The 14,900-nt window shown below is 48.8% G+C and overlaps 21 non-coding genes across 21 annotated transcripts; all 21 read right to left on the reverse strand.

Annotated features, from left to right (window-relative positions):
- Positions 1-245: 245 nt before the first annotated feature.
- Positions 246-436, reverse strand: LOC132957436 (U2 spliceosomal RNA). The gene has a single exon (XR_009666640.1). It is a non-coding gene; the product is annotated as a U2 spliceosomal RNA (small nuclear RNA).
- A 492-nt stretch (positions 437-928) lies between these two features.
- On the reverse strand, positions 929-1,092 carry LOC132957078 (U1 spliceosomal RNA). Its single transcript, XR_009666298.1, has one exon. It is a non-coding gene; the product is annotated as a U1 spliceosomal RNA (small nuclear RNA).
- Positions 1,093-1,655: 563 nt separating this feature from the next.
- Positions 1,656-1,846, reverse strand: LOC132957437 (U2 spliceosomal RNA). The gene has a single exon (XR_009666641.1). It is a non-coding gene; the product is annotated as a U2 spliceosomal RNA (small nuclear RNA).
- A 492-nt stretch (positions 1,847-2,338) lies between these two features.
- Positions 2,339-2,502, reverse strand: LOC132957079 (U1 spliceosomal RNA). Its single transcript, XR_009666299.1, has one exon. It is a non-coding gene; the product is annotated as a U1 spliceosomal RNA (small nuclear RNA).
- Positions 2,503-3,087: 585 nt separating this feature from the next.
- On the reverse strand, positions 3,088-3,278 carry LOC132957438 (U2 spliceosomal RNA). The gene has a single exon (XR_009666642.1). It is a non-coding gene; the product is annotated as a U2 spliceosomal RNA (small nuclear RNA).
- Positions 3,279-3,771: 493 nt separating this feature from the next.
- LOC132957080 (U1 spliceosomal RNA) lies at positions 3,772-3,935 on the reverse strand. The gene has a single exon (XR_009666300.1). It is a non-coding gene; the product is annotated as a U1 spliceosomal RNA (small nuclear RNA).
- Positions 3,936-4,498: 563 nt separating this feature from the next.
- On the reverse strand, positions 4,499-4,689 carry LOC132957440 (U2 spliceosomal RNA). The gene has a single exon (XR_009666644.1). It is a non-coding gene; the product is annotated as a U2 spliceosomal RNA (small nuclear RNA).
- A 492-nt stretch (positions 4,690-5,181) lies between these two features.
- On the reverse strand, positions 5,182-5,345 carry LOC132957082 (U1 spliceosomal RNA). Its single transcript, XR_009666302.1, has one exon. It is a non-coding gene; the product is annotated as a U1 spliceosomal RNA (small nuclear RNA).
- Positions 5,346-5,930: 585 nt separating this feature from the next.
- LOC132957441 (U2 spliceosomal RNA) lies at positions 5,931-6,121 on the reverse strand. Its single transcript, XR_009666645.1, has one exon. It is a non-coding gene; the product is annotated as a U2 spliceosomal RNA (small nuclear RNA).
- Positions 6,122-6,614: 493 nt separating this feature from the next.
- Positions 6,615-6,778, reverse strand: LOC132957083 (U1 spliceosomal RNA). Its single transcript, XR_009666303.1, has one exon. It is a non-coding gene; the product is annotated as a U1 spliceosomal RNA (small nuclear RNA).
- Positions 6,779-7,341: 563 nt separating this feature from the next.
- Positions 7,342-7,532, reverse strand: LOC132957442 (U2 spliceosomal RNA). Its single transcript, XR_009666646.1, has one exon. It is a non-coding gene; the product is annotated as a U2 spliceosomal RNA (small nuclear RNA).
- A 493-nt stretch (positions 7,533-8,025) lies between these two features.
- Positions 8,026-8,189, reverse strand: LOC132957084 (U1 spliceosomal RNA). Its single transcript, XR_009666304.1, has one exon. It is a non-coding gene; the product is annotated as a U1 spliceosomal RNA (small nuclear RNA).
- A 563-nt stretch (positions 8,190-8,752) lies between these two features.
- Positions 8,753-8,943, reverse strand: LOC132956875 (U2 spliceosomal RNA). The gene has a single exon (XR_009666128.1). It is a non-coding gene; the product is annotated as a U2 spliceosomal RNA (small nuclear RNA).
- Positions 8,944-9,435: 492 nt separating this feature from the next.
- LOC132957214 (U1 spliceosomal RNA) lies at positions 9,436-9,599 on the reverse strand. Its single transcript, XR_009666429.1, has one exon. It is a non-coding gene; the product is annotated as a U1 spliceosomal RNA (small nuclear RNA).
- A 569-nt stretch (positions 9,600-10,168) lies between these two features.
- Positions 10,169-10,359, reverse strand: LOC132956876 (U2 spliceosomal RNA). The gene has a single exon (XR_009666129.1). It is a non-coding gene; the product is annotated as a U2 spliceosomal RNA (small nuclear RNA).
- A 492-nt stretch (positions 10,360-10,851) lies between these two features.
- Positions 10,852-11,015, reverse strand: LOC132957200 (U1 spliceosomal RNA). Its single transcript, XR_009666415.1, has one exon. It is a non-coding gene; the product is annotated as a U1 spliceosomal RNA (small nuclear RNA).
- A 569-nt stretch (positions 11,016-11,584) lies between these two features.
- LOC132956877 (U2 spliceosomal RNA) lies at positions 11,585-11,775 on the reverse strand. Its single transcript, XR_009666130.1, has one exon. It is a non-coding gene; the product is annotated as a U2 spliceosomal RNA (small nuclear RNA).
- Positions 11,776-12,267: 492 nt separating this feature from the next.
- Positions 12,268-12,431, reverse strand: LOC132957227 (U1 spliceosomal RNA). The gene has a single exon (XR_009666440.1). It is a non-coding gene; the product is annotated as a U1 spliceosomal RNA (small nuclear RNA).
- A 593-nt stretch (positions 12,432-13,024) lies between these two features.
- Positions 13,025-13,215, reverse strand: LOC132957295 (U2 spliceosomal RNA). Its single transcript, XR_009666504.1, has one exon. It is a non-coding gene; the product is annotated as a U2 spliceosomal RNA (small nuclear RNA).
- Positions 13,216-13,708: 493 nt separating this feature from the next.
- Positions 13,709-13,872, reverse strand: LOC132957156 (U1 spliceosomal RNA). Its single transcript, XR_009666373.1, has one exon. It is a non-coding gene; the product is annotated as a U1 spliceosomal RNA (small nuclear RNA).
- Positions 13,873-14,443: 571 nt separating this feature from the next.
- Positions 14,444-14,634, reverse strand: LOC132957305 (U2 spliceosomal RNA). Its single transcript, XR_009666513.1, has one exon. It is a non-coding gene; the product is annotated as a U2 spliceosomal RNA (small nuclear RNA).
- Positions 14,635-14,900: the final 266 nt, after the last annotated feature.

Raw genomic sequence — 14,900 nt, forward strand, 5'->3', positions numbered from 1 at the left:
CTTTGCAACAATAACTGTTGATATGTTATTGTGTGTCTGTGTGCTACTACAGCAATAGCATACACAGAGTGGCAAATGGGGGAACTGGCACACAAATAACCCCCAACCTGACTAAAATTCCAGTTCATTTCAAAAAGCTTGAGTCCCGGCAGCATGTCAACGCAGTGACAAAGCCAGGCCAGACTCACACACACATTTCTCTTAAACGCAGCGGAAAGAAAGGATTATTTTAAACACTGAAGAGAGGAGGGTGCACCGTTCCCGGAGGTACTGCAATACCGGGTCGATGCGTGGAGTGGACGGAGCAAGCCCCTGTTCCATCTCCCAAGTCCAAAAATCAATTTAATATATGGTCCCCGGGTAGGGGACGTATCAGATATTAAACTGATAAGAACAGATACTACACTTGATCTTAGCCAAAAGGCCGAGAAGCGATGCCCCTGATAGGCTAAGGCCGGCATCACATTCCCCATACAGTCCTCCTCGCCCATGGCCCCGGCAAGCGAGCGTTGCTTTTCAGTGACGATCGGTAAAACGGAAGAGCAAACCCTTTGATCGAAGCACCTTTAAGACACATGCCTTACGTCAAGCTCTGAAAAATGACTTCAAACCCTCAACCACCAGATTTATCTGCAGCAGACTGAAGTGAACCAAAAGACAGGAGAAGATTGGGGCCTTTTATTGGCCCACAGCCGTTCTGTAAGGCAGATGTGCCGTGACTGGGATTTCACATTGATCAGAGCAAGGGCTGCTGAATCTGAAACAAAGTTGATTGACGAGCGATATTGTGATCTAGCACTAGCAAAGAAACTGGCTGTGCATAGCTTTAAGCCACCTTTGAAATTCTTGTCGTCTGTCTGTCGCTACAGCCAGGTTGGAAGGCAGCGTCTCCCTATCTGTTTCCCCCTTATTACTTTTGACAATCCATCAGGGGAGAGCGCGAACGCAGTCCCCCACTACCACAAATTATGCAGTCGAGATTCCCACATTTGGGGAATTCGCATAGGTCAGCCCCGCCGGAGTGCAATGGCCAGGCCTCGCCATGGGTGAACCACCTTCTTGATCATGGTATCTCCCCTGCCAGGTAAGTATGAGTTGTACGGCTCAGGGCAAAAGGAGTCCTTCACAGGACCATCGCCCTCACTGACGGTCCCAACAACATGCAAACCACCGAAATCAGAGTTTTCTGCACTGGGTGTCCCTTCTACTTGTCCTCAACACAGAGGAAAGTTTTGTGTTGAGGCCCGGTAGGGCTTGTCTTTCTACATTCAAGTGGAGAAATAAGGCTCACCATTCTAACAGGAAGTGCCACACTTCCACATCAAAGCCGACCGATAGCTACCGCCAGTGTGTGTGTGTTTTTTTACCGCCAACAAAAGAACAGTCGAAGCAGCAGGTAGGCCAGAAACACTTTGCAACAATAACTGTTGATATGTTATTGTGTGTCTGTGTGCTACTACAGCAATAGCATACACAGAGTGGCAAATGGGGGAACTGGCACACAAATAACCCCCAACCTGACTAAAATTCCAGTTCATTTCAAAAAGCTTGAGTCCCGGCAGCATGTCAACGCAGTGACAAAGCCAGGCCAGACTCACACACACATTTCTCTTAAACGCAGCGGAAAGAAAGGATTATTTTAAACACTGAAGAGAGGAGGGTGCACCGTTCCCGGAGGTACTGCAATACCGGGTCGATGCGTGGAGTGGACGGAGCAAGCCCCTGTTCCATCTCCCAAGTCCAAAAATCAATTTAATATATGGTCCCCGGGTAGGGGACGTATCAGATATTAAACTGATAAGAACAGATACTACACTTGATCTTAGCCAAAAGGCCGAGAAGCGATGCCCCTGATAGGCTAAGGCCGGCATCACATTCCCCATACAGTCCTCCTCGCCCATGGCCCCGGCAAGCGAGCGTTGCTTTTCAGTGACGATCGGTAAAACGGAAGAGCAAACCCTTTGATCGAAGCACCTTTAAGACACATGCCTTACGTCAAGCTCTGAAAAATGACTTCAAACCCTCAACCACCAGATTTATCTGCAGCAGACTGAAGTGAACCAAAAGACAGGAGAAGATTGGGGCCTTTTATTGGCCCACAGCCGTTCTGTAAGGCAGATGTGCCGTGACTGGGATTTCACATTGATCAGAGCAAGGGCTGCTGAATCTGAAACAAATTTGATTGACGAGCGATATTGTGATCTAGCACTAGCAAAGAAACTGGCTGTGCATAGCTTTAAGCCACCTTTGAAATTCTTGTCGTCTGTCTGTCGCTACAGCCAGGTTGGAAGGCAGCGTCTCCCTATCTGTTTCCCCCTTATTACTTTTGACAATCCATCAGGGGAGAGCGCGAACGCAGTCCCCCACTACCACAAATTATGCAGTCGAGATTCCCACATTTGGGGAATTCGCATAGGTCAGCCCCGCCGGAGTGCAATGGCCAGGCCTCGCCATGGGTGAACCACCTTCTTGATCATGGTATCTCCCCTGCCAGGTAAGTATGAGTTGTACGGCTCAGGGCAAAAGGAGTCCTTCACAGGACCATCGCCCTCACTGACGGTCCCAACAACATGCAAACCACCGAAATCAGAGTTTTCTGCACTGGGTGTCCCTTCTACTTGTCCTCAACACAGAGGAAAGTTTTGTGTTGAGGCCCGGTAGGGCTTGTCTTTCTACATTCAAGTGGAGAAATAAGGCTCACCATTCTAACAGGAAGTGCCACACTTCCACATCAAAGCCGACCGATAGCTACCGCCAGTGTGTGTGTGTGTGTGTGTGTGTGTGTGTGTGTTTTTTTACCGCCAACAAAAGAACAGTCGAAGCAGCAGCTAGGCCAGAAACACTTTGCAACAATAACTGTTGATATGTTATTGTGTGTCTGTGTGCTACTACAGCAATAGCATACACAGAGTGGCAAATGGGGGAACTGGCACACAAATAACCCCCAACCTGACTAAAATTCCAGTTCATTTCAAAAAGCTTGAGTCCCGGCAGCATGTCAACGCAGTGACAAAGCCAGGCCAGACTCACACACACATTTCTCTTAAACGCAGCAGAAAGAAAGGATTATTTTAAACACTGAAGAGAGGAGGGTGCACCGTTCCCGGAGGTACTGCAATACCGGGTCGATGCGTGGAGTGGACGGAGCAAGCCCCTGTTCCATCTCCCAAGTCCAAAAATCAATTTAATATATGGTCCCCGGGTAGGGGACGTATCAGATATTAAACTGATAAGAACAGATACTACACTTGATCTTAGCCAAAAGGCCGAGAAGCGATGCCCCTGATAGGCTAAGGCCGGCATCACATTCCCCATACAGTCCTCCTCGCCCATGGCCCCGGCAAGCGAGCGTTGCTTTTCAGTGACGATCGCTAAAAACGGAAGAGCAAACCCTTTGATCGAAGCACCTTTAAGACACATGCCTTACGTCAAGCTCTGAAAAATGACTTCAAACCCTCAACCACCAGATTTATCTGCAGCAGACTGAAGTGAACCAAAAGACAGGAGAAGATTGGGGCCTTTTATTGGCCCACAGCCGTTCTGTAAGGCAGATGTGCCGTGACTGGGATTTCACATTGATCAGAGCAAGGGCTGCTGAATCTGAAACAAAGTTGATTGACGAGCGATATTGTGATCTAGCACTAGCAAAGAAACTGGCTGTGCATAGCTTTAAGCCACCTTTGAAATTCTTGTCGTCTGTCTGTCGCTACAGCCAGGTTGGAAGGCAGCGTCTCCCTATCTGTTTCCCCCTTATTACTTTTGACAATCCATCAGGGGAGAGCGCGAACGCAGTCCCCCACTACCACAAATTATGCAGTCGAGATTCCCACATTTGGGGAATTCGCATAGGTCAGCCCCGCCGGAGTGCAATGGCCAGGCCTCGCCATGGGTGAACCACCTTCTTGATCATGGTATCTCCCCTGCCAGGTAAGTATGAGTTGTACGGCTCAGGGCAAAAGGAGTCCTTCACAGGACCATCGCCCTCACTGACGGTCCCAACAACATGCAAACCACCGAAATCAGAGTTTTCTGCACTGGGTGTCCCTTCTACTTGTCCTCAACACAGAGGAAAGTTTTGTGTTGAGGCCCGGTAGGGCTTGTCTTTCTACATTCAAGTGGAGAAATAAGGCTCACCATTCTAACAGGAAGTGCCACACTTCCACATCAAAGCCGACCGATAGCTACCGCCAGTGTGTGTGTGTTTTTTTACCGCCAACAAAAGAACAGTCGAAGCAGCAGGTAGGCCAGAAACACTTTGCAACAATAACTGTTGATATGTTATTGTGTGTCTGTGTGCTACTACAGCAATAGCATACACAGAGTGGCAAATGGGGGAACTGGCACACAAATAACCCCCAACCTGACTAAAATTCCAGTTCATTTCAAAAAGCTTGAGTCCCGGCAGCATGTCAACGCAGTGACAAAGCCAGGCCAGACTCACACACACATTTCTCTTAAACGCAGCGGAAAGAAAGGATTATTTTAAACACTGAAGAGAGGAGGGTGCACCGTTCCCGGAGGTACTGCAATACCGGGTCGATGCGTGGAGTGGACGGAGCAAGCCCCTGTTCCATCTCCCAAGTCCAAAAATCAATTTAATATATGGTCCCCGGGTAGGGGACGTATCAGATATTAAACTGATAAGAACAGATACTACACTTGATCTTAGCCAAAAGGCCGAGAAGCGATGCCCCTGATAGGCTAAGGCCGGCATCACATTCCCCATACAGTCCTCCTCGCCCATGGCCCCGGCAAGCGAGCGTTGCTTTTCAGTGACGATCGGTAAAACGGAAGAGCAAACCCTTTGATCGAAGCACCTTTAAGACACATGCCTTACGTCAAGCTCTGAAAAATGACTTCAAACCCTCAACCACCAGATTTATCTGCAGCAGACTGAAGTGAACCAAAAGACAGGAGAAGATTGGGGCCTTTTATTGGCCCACAGCCGTTCTGTAAGGCAGATGTGCCGTGACTGGGATTTCACATTGATCAGAGCAAGGGCTGCTGAATCTGAAACAAATTTGATTGACGAGCGATATTGTGATCTAGCACTAGCAAAGAAACTGGCTGTGCATAGCTTTAAGCCACCTTTGAAATTCTTGTCGTCTGTCTGTCGCTACAGCCAGGTTGGAAGGCAGCGTCTCCCTATCTGTTTCCCCCTTATTACTTTTGACAATCCATCAGGGGAGAGCGCGAACGCAGTCCCCCACTACCACAAATTATGCAGTCGAGATTCCCACATTTGGGGAATTCGCATAGGTCAGCCCCGCCGGAGTGCAATGGCCAGGCCTCGCCATGGGTGAACCACCTTCTTGATCATGGTATCTCCCCTGCCAGGTAAGTATGAGTTGTACGGCTCAGGGCAAAAGGAGTCCTTCACAGGACCATCGCCCTCACTGACGGTCCCAACAACATGCAAACCACCGAAATCAGAGTTTTCTGCACTGGGTGTCCCTTCTACTTGTCCTCAACACAGAGGAAAGTTTTGTGTTGAGGCCCGGTAGGGCTTGTCTTTCTACATTCAAGTGGAGAAATAAGGCTCACCATTCTAACAGGAAGTGCCACACTTCCACATCAAAGCCGACCGATAGCTACCGCCAGTGTGTGTGTGTGTGTGTGTGTGTGTGTGTGTGTTTTTTTACCGCCAACAAAAGAACAGTCGAAGCAGCAGCTAGGCCAGAAACACTTTGCAACAATAACTGTTGATATGTTATTGTGTGTCTGTGTGCTACTACAGCAATAGCATACACAGAGTGGCAAATGGGGGAACTGGCACACAAATAACCCCCAACCTGACTAAAATTCCAGTTCATTTCAAAAAGCTTGAGTCCCGGCAGCATGTCAACGCAGTGACAAAGCCAGGCCAGACTCACACACACATTTCTCTTAAACGCAGCAGAAAGAAAGGATTATTTTAAACACTGAAGAGAGGAGGGTGCACCGTTCCCGGAGGTACTGCAATACCGGGTCGATGCGTGGAGTGGACGGAGCAAGCCCCTGTTCCATCTCCCAAGTCCAAAAATCAATTTAATATATGGTCCCCGGGTAGGGGACGTATCAGATATTAAACTGATAAGAACAGATACTACACTTGATCTTAGCCAAAAGGCCGAGAAGCGATGCCCCTGATAGGCTAAGGCCGGCATCACATTCCCCATACAGTCCTCCTCGCCCATGGCCCCGGCAAGCGAGCGTTGCTTTTCAGTGACGATCGCTAAAAACGGAAGAGCAAACCCTTTGATCGAAGCACCTTTAAGACACATGCCTTACGTCAAGCTCTGAAAAATGACTTCAAACCCTCAACCACCAGATTTATCTGCAGCAGACTGAAGTGAACCAAAAGACAGGAGAAGATTGGGGCCTTTTATTGGCCCACAGCCGTTCTGTAAGGCAGATGTGCCGTGACTGGGATTTCACATTGATCAGAGCAAGGGCTGCTGAATCTGAAACAAAGTTGATTGACGAGCGATATTGTGATCTAGCACTAGCAAAGAAACTGGCTGTGCATAGCTTTAAGCCACCTTTGAAATTCTTGTCGTCTGTCTGTCGCTACAGCCAGGTTGGAAGGCAGCGTCTCCCTATCTGTTTCCCCCTTATTACTTTTGACAATCCATCAGGGGAGAGCGCGAACGCAGTCCCCCACTACCACAAATTATGCAGTCGAGATTCCCACATTTGGGGAATTCGCATAGGTCAGCCCCGCCGGAGTGCAATGGCCAGGCCTCGCCATGGGTGAACCACCTTCTTGATCATGGTATCTCCCCTGCCAGGTAAGTATGAGTTGTACGGCTCAGGGCAAAAGGAGTCCTTCACAGGACCATCGCCCTCACTGACGGTCCCAACAACATGCAAACCACCGAAATCAGAGTTTTCTGCACTGGGTGTCCCTTCTACTTGTCCTCAACACAGAGGAAAGTTTTGTGTTGAGGCCCGGTAGGGCTTGTCTTTCTACATTCAAGTGGAGAAATAAGGCTCACCATTCTAACAGGAAGTGCCACACTTCCACATCAAAGCCGACCGATAGCTACCGCCAGTGTGTGTGTGTTTTTTTACCGCCAACAAAAGAACAGTCGAAGCAGCAGCTAGGCCAGAAACACTTTGCAACAATAACTGTTGATATGTTATTGTGTGTCTGTGTGCTACTACAGCAATAGCATACACAGAGTGGCAAATGGGGGAACTGGCACACAAATAACCCCCAACCTGACTAAAATTCCAGTTCATTTCAAAAAGCTTGAGTCCCGGCAGCATGTCAACGCAGTGACAAAGCCAGGCCAGACTCACACACACATTTCTCTTAAACGCAGCGGAAAGAAAGGATTATTTTAAACACTGAAGAGAGGAGGGTGCACCGTTCCCGGAGGTACTGCAATACCGGGTCGATGCGTGGAGTGGACGGAGCAAGCCCCTGTTCCATCTCCCAAGTCCAAAAATCAATTTAATATATGGTCCCCGGGTAGGGGACGTATCAGATATTAAACTGATAAGAACAGATACTACACTTGATCTTAGCCAAAAGGCCGAGAAGCGATGCCCCTGATAGGCTAAGGCCGGCATCACATTCCCCATACAGTCCTCCTCGCCCATGGCCCCGGCAAGCGAGCGTTGCTTTTCAGTGACGATCGCTAAAAACGGAAGAGCAAACCCTTTGATCGAAGCACCTTTAAGACACATGCCTTACGTCAAGCTCTGAAAAATGACTTCAAACCCTCAACCACCAGATTTATCTGCAGCAGACTGAAGTGAACCAAAAGACAGGAGAAGATTGGGGCCTTTTATTGGCCCACAGCCGTTCTGTAAGGCAGATGTGCCGTGACTGGGATTTCACATTGATCAGAGCAAGGGCTGCTGAATCTGAAACAAAGTTGATTGACGAGCGATATTGTGATCTAGCACTAGCAAAGAAACTGGCTGTGCATAGCTTTAAGCCACCTTTGAAATTCTTGTCGTCTGTCTGTCGCTACAGCCAGGTTGGAAGGCAGCGTCTCCCTATCTGTTTCCCCCTTATTACTTTTGACAATCCATCAGGGGAGAGCGCGAACGCAGTCCCCCACTACCACAAATTATGCAGTCGAGATTCCCACATTTGGGGAATTCGCATAGGTCAGCCCCGCCGGAGTGCAATGGCCAGGCCTCGCCATGGGTGAACCACCTTCTTGATCATGGTATCTCCCCTGCCAGGTAAGTATGAGTTGTACGGCTCAGGGCAAAAGGAGTCCTTCACAGGACCATCGCCCTCACTGACGGTCCCAACAACATGCAAACCACCGAAATCAGAGTTTTCTGCACTGGGTGTCCCTTCTACTTGTCCTCAACACAGAGGAAAGTTTTGTGTTGAGGCCCGGTAGGGCTTGTCTTTCTACATTCAAGTGGAGAAATAAGGCTCACCATTCTAACAGGAAGTGCCACACTTCCACATCAAAGCCGACCGATAGCTACCGCCAGTGTGTGTGTGTTTTTTTACCGCCAACAAAAGAACAGTCGAAGCAGCAGCTAGGCCAGAAACACTTTGCAACAATAACTGTTGATATGTTATTGTGTGTCTGTGTGCTACTACAGCAATAGCATACACAGAGTGGCAAATGGGGGAACTGGCACACAAATAACCCCCAACCTGACTAAAATTCCAGTTCATTTCAAAAAGCTTGAGTCCCGGCAGCATGTCAACGCAGTGACAAAGCCAGGCCAGACTCACACACACATTTCTCTTAAACGCAGCGGAAAGAAAGGATTATTTTAAACACTGAAGAGAGGAGGGTGCACCGTTCCCGGAGGTACTGCAATACCGGGTCGATGCGTGGAGTGGACGGAGCAAGCCCCTGTTCCATCTCCCAAGTCCAAAAATCAATTTAATATATGGTCCCCGGGTAGGGGACGTATCAGATATCAAACTGATAAGAACAGATACTACACTTGATCTTAGCCAAAAGGCCGAGAAGCGATGCCCCTGATAGGCTAAGGCCGGCATCACATTCCCCATACAGTCCTCCTCGCCCATGGCCCCGGCAAGCGAGCGTTGCTTTTCAGTGACGATCGGTAAAACGGAAGAGCAAACCCTTTGATCGAAGCACCTTTAAGACACATGCCTTACGTCAAGCTCTGAAAAATGACTTCAAACCCTCAACCACCAGATTTATCTGCAGCAGACTGAAGTGAACCAAAAGACAGGAGAAGATTGGGGCCTTTTATTGGCCCACAGCCGTTCTGTAAGGCAGATGTGCCGTGACTGGGATTTCACATTGATCAGAGCAAGGGCTGCTGAATCTGAAACAAATTTGATTGACGAGCGATATTGTGATCTAGCACTAGCAAAGAAACTGGCTGTGCATAGCTTTAAGCCACCTTTGAAATTCTTGTCGTCTGTCTGTCGCTACAGCCAGGTTGGAAGGCAGCGTCTCCCTATCTGTTTCCCCCTTATTACTTTTGACAATCCATCAGGGGAGAGCGCGAACGCAGTCCCCCACTACCACAAATTATGCAGTCGAGATTCCCACATTTGGGGAATTCGCATAGGTCAGCCCCGCCGGAGTGCAATGGCCAGGCCTCACCATGGGTGAACCACCTTCTTGATCATGGTATCTCCCCTGCCAGGTAAGTATGAGTTGTACGGCTCAGGGCAAAAGGAGTCCTTCACAGGACCATGGCCCTCACTGACGGTCCCAACAACATGCAAACCACCGAAATCAGAGTTTTCTGCACTGGGTGTCCCTTCTACTTGTCCTCAACACAGAGGAAAGTTTTGTGTTGAGGCCCGGTAGGGCTTGTCTTTCTACATTCAAGTGGAGAAATAAGGCTCACCATTCTAACAGGAAGTGCCACACTTCCACATCAAAGCCGACCGATAGCTACCGCCAGTGTGTGTGTGTGTGTGTTTTTTTACCGCCAACAAAAGAACAGTCGAAGCAGCAGCTAGGCCAGAAACACTTTGCAACAATAACTGTTGATATGTTATTGTGTGTCTGTGTGCTACTACAGCAATAGCATACACAGAGTAGCAAATGGGGGAACTGGCACACAAATAACCCCCAACCTGACTAAAATTCCAGTTCATTTCAAAAAGCTTGAGTCCCGGCAGCATGTCAACGCAGTGACAAAGCCAGGCCAGACTCACACACACATTTCTCTTAAACGCAGCGGAAAGAAAGGATTATTTTAAACACTGAAGAGAGGAGGGTGCACCGTTCCCGGAGGTACTGCAATACCGGGTCGATGCGTGGAGTGGACGGAGCAAGCCCCTGTTCCATCTCCCAAGTCCAAAAATCAATTTAATATATGGTCCCCGGGTAGGGGACGTATCAGATATCAAACTGATAAGAACAGATACTACACTTGATCTTAGCCAAAAGGCCGAGAAGCGATGCCCCTGATAGGCTAAGGCCGGCATCACATTCCCCATACAGTCCTCCTCGCCCATGGCCCCGGCAAGCGAGCGTTGCTTTTCAGTGACGATCGGTAAAACGGAAGAGCAAACCCTTTGATCGAAGCACCTTTAAGACACATGCCTTACGTCAAGCTCTGAAAAATGACTTCAAACCCTCAACCACCAGATTTATCTGCAGCAGACTGAAGTGAACCAAAAGACAGGAGAAGATTGGGGCCTTTTATTGGCCCACAGCCGTTCTGTAAGGCAGATGTGCCGTGACTGGGATTTCACATTGATCAGAGCAAGGGCTGCTGAATCTGAAACAAATTTGATTGACGAGCGATATTGTGATCTAGCACTAGCAAAGAAACTGGCTGTGCATAGCTTTAAGCCACCTTTGAAATTCTTGTCGTCTGTCTGTCGCTACAGCCAGGTTGGAAGGCAGCGTCTCCCTATCTGTTTCCCCCTCATTACTTTTGACAATCCATCAGGGGAGAGCGCGAACGCAGTCCCCCACTACCACAAATTATGCAGTCGAGATTCCCACATTTGGGGAATTCGCGTAGGTCAGCCCCGCCGGAGTGCAATGGCCAGGCCTCGCCATGGGTGAACCACCTTCTTGATCATGGTATCTCCCCTGCCAGGTAAGTATGAGTTGTACGGCTCAGGGCAAAAGGAGTCCTTCACAGGACCATCGCCCTCACTGACGGTCCCAACAACATGCAAACCACCGAAATCAGAGTTTTCTGCACTGGGTGTCCCTTCTACTTGTCCTCAACACAGAGGAAAGTTTTGTGTTGAGGCCCGGTAGGGCTTGTCTTTCTACATTCAAGTGGAGAAATAAGGCTCACCATTCTAACAGGAAGTGCCACACTTCCACATCAAAGCCGACCGATAGCTACCGCCAGTGTGTGTGTGTGTGTGTTTTTTTACCGCCAACAAAAGAACAGTCGAAGCAGCAGCTAGGCCAGAAACACTTTGCAACAATAACTGTTGATATGTTATTGTGTGTCTGTGTGCTACTACAGCAATAGCATACACAGAGTGGCAAATGGGGGAACTGGCACACAAATAACCCCCAACCTGACTAAAATTCCAGTTCATTTCAAAAAGCTTGAGTCCCGGCAGCATGTCAACGCAGTGACAAAGCCAGGCCAGACTCACACACACATTTCTCTTAAACGCAGCGGAAAGAAAGGATTATTTTAAACACTGAAGAGAGGAGGGTGCACCGTTCCCGGAGGTACTGCAATACCGGGTCGATGCGTGGAGTGGACGGAGCAAGCCCCTGTTCCATCTCCCAAGTCCAAAAATCAATTTAATATATGGTCCCCGGGTAGGGGACGTATCAGATATCAAACTGATAAGAACAGATACTACACTTGATCTTAGCCAAAAGGCCGAGAAGCGATGCCCCTGATAGGCTAAGGCCGGCATCACATTCCCCATACAGTCCTCCTCGCCCATGGCCCCGGCAAGCGAGCGTTGCTTTTCAGTGACGATCGGTAAAACGGAAGAGCAAACCCTTTGATCGAAGCACCTTTAAGACACATGCCTTACGTCAAGCTCTGAAAAATGACTTCAAACCCTCAACCACCAGATTTATCTGCAGCAGACTGAAGTGAACCAAAAGACAGGAGAAGATTGGGGCCTTTTATTGGCCCACAGCCGTTCTGTAAGGCAGATGTGCCGTGACTGGGATTTCACATTGATCAGAGCAAGGGCTGCTGAATCTGAAACAAAGTTGATTGACGAACGATATTGTGATCTAGCACTAGCAAAGAAACTGGCTGTGCATAGCTTTAAGCCACCTTTGAAATTCTTGTCGTCTGTCTGTCGCTACAGCCAGGTTGGAAGGCAGCGTGTCCCTATCTGTTTCCCCCTTATTACTTTTGACAATCCATCAGGGGAGAGCGCGAACGCAGTCCCCCACTACCACAAATTATGCAGTTGAGATTCCCACATTTGGGGAATTCGCATAGGTCAGCCCCGCCGGAGTGCAATGGCCAGGCCTCGCCATGGGTGAACCACCTTCTTGATCATGGTATCTCCCCTGCCAGGTAAGTATGAGTTGTACGGCTCAGGGCAAAAGGAGTCCTTCACAGGACCATCGCCCTCACTGACGGTCCCAACAACATGCAAACCACCAAAATCAGAGTTTTCTGCACTGGGTGTCCCTTCTACTTGTCCTCCACACAGAGGAAAATTTTGTGTTGAGGCCCGGTAGGGCTTGTCTCTCTACATTCAAGTGGAGAAATAAGGCTCACCATTCTAACAGGAAGTGCCACACTTCCACATCAAAGCCGACCGATAGCTACCGCCAGTGTGTGTGTGTGTGTGTGTGTGTGTGTGTGTGTGTGTGTGTTTTTTTACCGCCAACAAAAGAACAGTCGAAGCAGCAGCTAGGCCAGAAACACTTTGCAACAATAACTGTTGATATGTTATTGTGTGTCTGTGTGCTACTACAGCAATAGCATACACAGAGTGGCAAATGGGGGAACTGGCACACAAATAACCCCCAACCTGACTAAAATTCCAGTTCATTTCAAAAAGCTTGAGTCCCGGCAGCATGTCAACGCAGTGACAAAGCCAGGCCAGACTCACACACACATTTCTCTTAAACGCAGCGGAAAGAAAGGATTATTTTAAACACTGAAGAGAGGAGGGTGCACCGTTCCCGGAGGTACTGCAATACCGGGTCGATGCGTGGAGTGGACGGAGCAAGCCCCTGTTCCATCTCCCAAGTCCAAAAATCAATTTAATATATGGTCCCCGGATAGGGGACGTATCAGATATTAAACTGATAAGAACAGATACTACACTTGATCTTAGCCAAAAGGCCGAGAAGCGATGCCCCTGATAGGCTAAGGCAGGCATCACATTCCCCATACAGTCCTCCTCGCCCATGGCCCCGGCAAGCGAGCGTTGCTTTTCAGTGACGATCGCTAAAAACGGAAGAGCAAACCCTTTGATCGAAGCACCTTTAAGACACATGCCTTACGTCAAGCTCTGAAAAATGACTTCAAACCCTCAACCACCAGATTTATCTGCAGCAGACTGAAGTGAACCAGAAGACAGGAGAAGATTGGGGCCTTTTATTGGCCCACAGCCGTTCTGTAAGGCAGATGTGCCGTGACTGGGATTTCACATTGATCAGAGCAAGGGCTGCTGAATCTGAAACAAATTTGATTGACGAGCGATATTGTGATCTAGCACTAGCAAAGAAACTGGCTGTGCATAGCTTTAAGCCACCTTTGAAATTCTTGTCGTCTGTCTGTCGCTACAGCCAGGTTGGAAGGCAGCGTCTCCCTATCTGTTTCCCCCTTATTACTTTTGACAATCCATCAGGGGAGAGCGCGAACGCAGTCCCCCACTACCACAAATTATGCAGTCGAGATTCCCACATTTGGGGAATTCGCATAGGTCAGCCCCGCCGTAGTGCAATGGCCAGGCCTCGCCATGGGTGAACCACCTTCTTGATCATGGTATCTCCCCTGCCAGGTAAGTATGACTTGTACGGCTCAGGGCAAAAGGAGTCCTTCACAGGACCATCGCCCTCACTGACGGTCCCAACAACATGCAAACCACCGAAATCAGAGTTTTCTGCACTGGGTGTCCCTTCTACTTGTCCTCAACACAGAGGAAAGTTTTGTGTTGAGGCCCGGTAGGGCTTGTCTTTCTACATTCAAGTGGAGAAATAAGGCTCACCATTCTAACAGGAAGTGCCACACTTCCACATCAAAGCCGACCGATAGCTACCGCCAGTGTGTGTGTGTGTGTGTGTTTTTTTACCGCCAACAAAAGAACAGTCGAAGCAGCAGCTAGGCCAGAAACACTTTGCAACAATAACTGTTGATATGTTATTGTGTGTCTGTGTGCTACTACAGCAATAGCATACACAGAGTGGCAAATGGGGGAACTGGCACACAAATAACCCCCAACCTGACTAAAATTCCAGTTCATTTCAAAAAGCTTGAGTCCCGGCAGCATGTCAACGCAGTGACAAAGCCAGGCCAGACTCACACACACATTTCTCTTAAACGCAGCGGAAAGAAAGGATTATTTTAAACACTGAAGAGAGGAGGGTGCACCGTTCCCGGAGGTACTGCAATACCGGGTCGATGCGTGGAGTGGACGGAGCAAGCCCCTGTTCCATCTCCCAAATCCAAAAATCAATTTAATATATGGTCCCCGGGTAGGGGACGTATCAGATATTAAACTGATAAGAACAGATACTACACTTGATCTTAGCCAAAAGGCCGAGAAGCGATGCCCCTGACAGTCTAAGGCCGGCATCACATTCCCCATACAGTCCTCCTCGCACATGGCCCCGGTAAGCGAGCGTTGCTTTTCAGTGACGATCGGTAAAACGGAAGAGCAAACCCTTTGATCGAAGGACCTTTAAGACACATGCCTTACGTCAAGCTCTGAAAAATGACTTCAAACCCTCAACCACCAGATTTATCTGCAGCAGACTGAAGTGAACCAAAAGACAGGAGAAGATTGGGGCCTTTTATTGGCCCACAGCCGTTCTGTA

This window comes from Labrus mixtus, chromosome 22, assembly GCF_963584025.1.
Source record: "Labrus mixtus chromosome 22, fLabMix1.1, whole genome shotgun sequence".
In the NCBI taxonomy this organism is placed as follows: domain Eukaryota; kingdom Metazoa; phylum Chordata; class Actinopteri; order Labriformes; family Labridae; genus Labrus; species Labrus mixtus.